This window comes from Echinops telfairi, unplaced genomic scaffold (assembly GCF_000313985.2).
Source record: "Echinops telfairi isolate 266 unplaced genomic scaffold, ASM31398v2 ScPeMD7_18;HRSCAF=68, whole genome shotgun sequence".
Classification (NCBI taxonomy): domain Eukaryota; kingdom Metazoa; phylum Chordata; class Mammalia; order Afrosoricida; family Tenrecidae; genus Echinops; species Echinops telfairi.
In genome coordinates this window covers 5,407,752-5,413,831 of record NW_022103915.1, presented here as the reverse complement: position 1 = coordinate 5,413,831, position 6,080 = coordinate 5,407,752, and the positions used below count along the sequence as shown (strand labels likewise).

Sequence of the window (6,080 nt, the reverse complement as noted above, 5' to 3'; positions counted from 1 at the left end):
GAGTCCAGGAAGCCGGGGGTTGAGCCTCCCACCCCCTGGAGGTGTGTGTGGGGGCTGTCAGTGGCTTCACCTCGCTGGGCCTGTTTCCTTGTCTGTTGAATGAGTTACTTCAAAGTGCTGGCAGGGCCCTGAGATGCACCACACCTTGGTCCCTGCGGGCTGGGTGTTTGGCAGGGCCAGGAATGGAAAGAGCACTCACTCAAGCCTGCCAGGAAGGCAAGTCAGGAGATGCCTTCCTGGGCTTGGGGGTGACGCCCACTTGAGGCGGGCGCAGTGCTGGCTGTGGCCGGCGGTCACTCAGTGCCACTCAGCACCGTTGGTGGCAGTGCTGGTGGGTAGCCTCAGGTCAATTCCGACTCACAGGGACAGAGCAGGTGGCTAGGTCTCTTCGGCAGAGCATTCAACCCCATCCCACCACCTCACCCACCCCGCCCCCGGCCTCTTGGTTAGCGGCCAGGTGCTTAATTCTGGGTGCCCCAGAGGCTGGTTGGTGCCAATGGGAAGCCCTCAACAACTAGCCAGAAGGCCCCTCTGGAGACGCGTCTGGAGGTTGGCTTCCCCCAGGAAGCTCCCAGCCTTGAAAGCACTGCGGGCCTTTTGACTCTGTACATGTGGGGGCAGAGTGGCAGCTCACACTGTGACTGGAGGTGAGGCTGGAGACGCTGAGCCAAGAGCCTGCCTGGGGCCGCTAAGTGGCAGAGGCAACATTCAAATCCAGGTCTTGGTGACAACCGGACCCCAGGGTTCAAAACCCTCGAGCCTCCTGCGGGGCGCCAAGAGGTGTTTAGGGCAGTGGGTACCCCTCAGGAGGTCTCCTGCTGTCCAGCTCAGCCCAGCCCAGATTGTGCACTTGCATGGGAAGGGCTAGCTCTGGGTCTGCCGGGTCCCAGCTTGACCTTGGGGATGTCCCGGACATAGTTCCAGGTGCTCAGGTGGATGTGGCTGCAATAGGGGCTGGGAGAATCTCCCTCCTGCCTGTAGCTCCTGCTGGATGGTCCCGCTCAGTACCCCGCTGCACCCCACACTGCACCTGCCTGGGGCATTTAGGCTCACCCATTCCCTCTTTCTTCAGGTGTGGCAGGTGTGCTTGTGGGACACCCATTTGACACTGTCAAGGTGAGTGCCTCTTCAGGGTTTCTCCGGCCCCTGTGGGTGTTGGGAGAGGGGAACAGGCCTGCCAGGAAGGTGGGCAGCTGCTCTCCCACGGTCTGCCATCTCTGGGCTGGGGCTGAGCTGTGGTCAGTGTCAGAGGAAACCAGCCTCTAATGGCCGCAGGGTCCGTAGGCGCAGCTACAGGGCGGTAATATCTAGAGGTCGTAGTAAAGTCATAGGAGATAGACAGGAGAGAGGAGTCAGACACATTTCATGGTAGCATGCCCCCTCCGAGATGGCCATGCTCGCAGCAGCCGGGGACGAGCAGCGAGAGAGAATATATTTCTACGAGGCTTATCATACTTAGGGGGCGTGTAAGCCCCCTGATTACAGATAACCACATGCGTAACAGGAAGGCATATGGGTGACAGGAAGGGGATGGGCTAGGGGTGCACATGTGACAAGATGGGCGGATCCTAGATTCAAGATGGCAGGCTAACTTTGGTCTTCCTTGAGTTGGCTTGTCCTTATCTCTGGGCTCTCCCTTAGGGAAACCATCCCTATCAGCAGGGTGTGGCCCTCCTGTGGCGGGGCAGACCATAGTGTCTAGAGACGGCTGATGCCCTAACTTCTAAGCAGCTGACCACACAATGCACTAGCAAGCAGGTCCTAGACTGAGTATACAAGATGGGGACAAACCTTTGTGTTCCACAGGTCAGGTTCGTGGTCATCCTGTCCTGGGGCCTGGCTCCTCCCGCCCTGCACGTGACACTCATAGCATCCTCACCAGAGCTCTCTGCACACTGTCTTCCCAGCCAGTGGCAGAGCAGACCCCCGGGCCCCGATATCTCCCCATGGTGTCAGCTCCATAGATGGGCTAGCATTGATTGGGAGAAGCTGGGGTACACCAAGAGAGGTCTGTGGCCCCCGTTTTGGGAAGGTGCGTCCCAGTGCCGGTAGTCAGCTGGCTCCTCCTGACTGGGCCCCATGCCTCCCTCTGCCCCTGCTCACCTAGGGTGTTACCCATCCGCCTGGAGCCCAGGGCAGGCTAGAAAGGACAGGGCACTGTGCCAGGCCTCCAGACCTCAGCCCCTGCGCTGTCCTGAGGTGAGGGTGGGGTAGAGACCAGACAGAAAGAAGCCACAGGCGTCGGTCGCCCTGAGCAGGGTCTCAGCGGAGCCTGCAGTACATCCAGGGCTGCATCCCTTGGCGGTGCCTTCAGCTCCCTCTGCTGTCCATCTGCTGCACGATTCTGGCCAGACTTGTCCCCACCAGGGAACGTGAGCGAGGTAACCCCTGGGCCCCACCTTCTCGCACAAGTCGAGTGCTCATTCACAAGGGTGTGAAGCAGCTCTCCACACGGACCTGAGGACTGGGCACTCAGGAACCTGCATACCCCCACAGCATGCACATGCATGCTCACCACACAAACACACATACACGCGCGCCACACGCTCACATACACGCACACACACGTTACATATGCACCACACAGGTGCACGTGCATACAAACACCAAACATATGCCCCCCTCCACATGCACAACATAGCACACATTCACTCATATACATGTATCATACACATGTGTGCACCACACACCATACACTCATACATGTACATTTGCACATGCATACCACATATATACACATACCACACGTGCACACCACACATGCATGTTGCACGACACAAACACATATGCACATACCCCTATATCTCCAATCACACATACATGCTCTTACATAGCACACATACAGCATGAAGTATGCATACATACCACATGCATGCACACAGAACACAAGGCACGAACATGTGCACACATACATGCGCATACCCATGTACAACACACACACCCTCTGCCTGTGCCTCCTGCTCAAGCCTCAGCTGGCTTTGCTGAGGCCATGCCTCCACCTGGACCTGGCCAGCCGGCTCCTGGCTGTCCCCTTGGCTGCAAGCCCAGGCCTCCTGAGTCAGCCTGTGCCCGCAGCCCTCCAGGAGTCGGCCCCTTCCCAGCCCAGGAGCCTCTCCCCCAGCTCCCACGGCGGCCGAGCCGTGCCCACCCGCACAGTCGGTAAGGACAGAGGGGAGCATTCTCGTAGGCTGGCAGCTTTACAGAAGCGGACTCCACATCTTCCTCCCACCGAGCGGCTGGTGAGCTGGGTGCTCTAACCACTGCACAAGCAGGGCGCCATTTGACCCTAAAAACACCCCCAAACCCAGCCAGCTGCCATCGAGTCAATTCCACCTCATGGGGATCCCCTGCAGGATCTTCATAGGAGCACACAGCCTCCTCTTTCTCTCCCAGGCGGGTGCTTTCCTTTCGCATCTCTGCCGATTGCCCTTTTTGTTTTTCCTTCTGTCCAGTTTCTCTTCTGAGGGTCCTCTGGTAAAGGACCTTTTGCGTTAATAATTTGGAAAGCCTTCCCTTCGGTCCAGGTGTAGTGCCGCCCGTGTCCGGGTATATCTTGTACCCGCCGACACTGCACAGCTCAACCTTCTTGGCTGTGGCAGCAGAGCGACAGGGAAGGCAGCTCAGGGCTGCCTTAGAGTCTTTAATTGTCATTGAGTCGATTCAGACTCAGGACACAGTCGGACTGCCCCTGGAGGTGTCCAAGGTTCACCTTTCTCCCATGAAGCCACTGGTGGTTTCGAACTGCCGACCTTGTGGTTCTCAGTCTAACGCGTAACCCACTGTGCCTCCAGGCTCAGAGTGTAGGAGGAGAGAAGACTGAATTCAGGTTGCGAGCTCTGGGCGAAGGCTATCTGTCTCTGTGAGTTCTGGAGAAAGGTCCCGGTCTCCTTTTAACATCTGTGGGCCCGGCATCCACAGAGAGCTCCCTGTGTCTTGGCATCAACCGTCCCCTGGGTCTAAGAGCTTCTCAGCACAGGGACCCTGGGTCCAAAGGATCTGCTGTGCTTCCAGCTTTTCTTTCTTGGTGGCAGTAAGTCCCCTGTCTAGAACATGTTAGGGAGACACCGAGTGTCACCTCAGTCATGCTGTCTGATGGCCTCAGAGACTTTCAGGCAGGAACAAACTAGCTTGTTCTTCCAGGCCAACGACAGTACCCAGAAAGATGAGGCTTTCTGCGCCCATAGTTAGAGTCTTGGAAACTCACAGGGGCAGGTTGACCCTGTCCTACAGGGTCGCTACAAGTCAGAACTGGCTCAATGAGTGCGTGTTTATTTTCTTGGCTTTGACAGTACCTAGAACTAGAGGGCCACCCCACACACAGGCCTGCATGGAAGCGGGTTCAGCTCAGTTCACTTCACAGGACAGCTGTGATCAGGGAAAGGTCACTGTGCCCGTGGAAGGGTGGTGACTGGCCTCCTTGGGGTGGGACGAGTTAACAAGATGCGTGTAGATGTGTTGTGTTGCTGTAGCTACTACCTTTGCTCTCTGAGCCAGAGGCTGTCCCAGGCCATAGCAAAAAGGTACCTTTGTTGTAGGTGAACGTGGGGAGTCCTAGTAAGTGCAGACCAGGTGACCTCAGACCTGGGCCTGGGGTCCCCACCGTGCCTTCCCCCATCACCCCCAAGTGTCCTCCATGCTGGGCAGGATCAGGGCCTGGGGTGTCTCAGCCCTCGGGAAGTGGGTAGCCTTCTGACCTCTGTGGGAGTGACCTCTTTTTAAGGACCCCCCCCCATTTTCAGTCACCCTCAGAGGGGATCCCATCCCTGCCTCAAAAATGTTCAGAACCTCAGTGCTAGATTTCACAAGAATTGGACCTTTGAATTACACAACCCCCCAGCCCCTGCAAATCTGGTGCCTGGACTCCAGGCAGCAAGGGCTGGGCAGGGGCTAGCATGGGAGGGGCCTCTGAGACCAGCCCTTGTGAGAGGCCTGACTGGGACCAGCCTGTTGGGTAGACACAACTCAGACACAGTACTTGGACCCAAGCAAGAGACTGAGAGGAGGCTGCAGGCTGAGACGGCCCCTGGGACTCCAGGACACGCGGGGGGGGGAGAGGCCTGCAGAGCTGGGGCTCATGGCCTGTGTCATTTGAGCAAATTCCCCCAGGGGATTGTACCCCTTGCTCCCTGGAAGTTCAACCCCCTCTCCCCCTGCCAGAGCTGGGGAGGCTTAGGGGAGCCCAGGTCCCTGACAAAGCCCCTGATGTAAGTGTGTTCTACCACAAGACACCCCCATGCCGGTGGCGTACTTGGGGAGGGTTCTGGTCGGGCCTTTGAGGGGGCTTTTGCCTGCCATCAGCCCTGCCCTACCCTTCAATCTCTGGAGAAGACAAGGATGCAGTTTGCATTCCAAGGTTCAAAACATCTCGTTGCCCCATCTTTGGAAGGGCTCACCTGGGCAGGTACCAGGTGTGAAGCGCCTCCCCCCGGGCTCCCGCCCCCCCCCGCCCCCCCCCAGCTCTTACCCTATGCTGCTGCTTCACTGAAGGCCTAGCTGCCATCTCCTGAGAAGGGGACTTCCTGGTCCCCCCTACCCCCCACCTCAAGCCACTGAGTCTGGATCAGGAAGATTCCTCCCGCCCCTCAGTGGGGCCCACTGCCATGGCTTGGGCTCTCAAAATGAGGCTGTGCTGGACTGGAGTCCTTAGGCCCCAGACTTGCTGACGACGTTCCACAGTCCTACAGAGAGGAATGCATGCTAACTGATTTTGCGTGACTGATGGCCTCGGCCCCTAGGAGGGGCTCCTGGGAGCGTAGGGTTTGGGGTCAGCTCTGGGCCTTTCCTGGGTATCTGGACCGGAGTGTCCCGCAGCCGGGAGGACTGGTGGGGCCAGGACAGTGGGCGGTAGCCGGAACCAACTCAGCCCAACGTTAGTTCTGGTGGGAAGATGGTGACATAGCCTCCACTAGTCTCAGCTCAGATGGAGAGATGGTCAGGGTTCCCCCTGCCCAGGCATTGCCATGCTGGTGGGCCCTGTGTCTGCTCGCCCACTGGCCCTCTCCAAAGAGCCTGGGGCACTTGCATCAAGCCACAGACAGCTCCTAGGACATCTTGTCCCCCAGAGACCCTCCAGGCTTCCC

The 6,080-nt window shown here is 58.2% G+C and overlaps 1 protein-coding gene across 1 annotated transcript in view; it reads left to right on the top strand.

Moving 5' to 3' along the window:
* The first annotated feature begins 1,074 nt into the window (after positions 1–1,074).
* SLC25A29 (solute carrier family 25 member 29) overlaps positions 1,075–6,080 on the top strand; it is a 7,068-nt gene continuing 2,062 nt past the window's right edge. The window contains exon 1 of the mRNA XM_004698802.3: positions 1,075–1,116. The gene's annotated coding sequence lies outside the window, so the exon portion shown is untranslated. The remainder of the gene's footprint in view (positions 1,117–6,080) is intronic.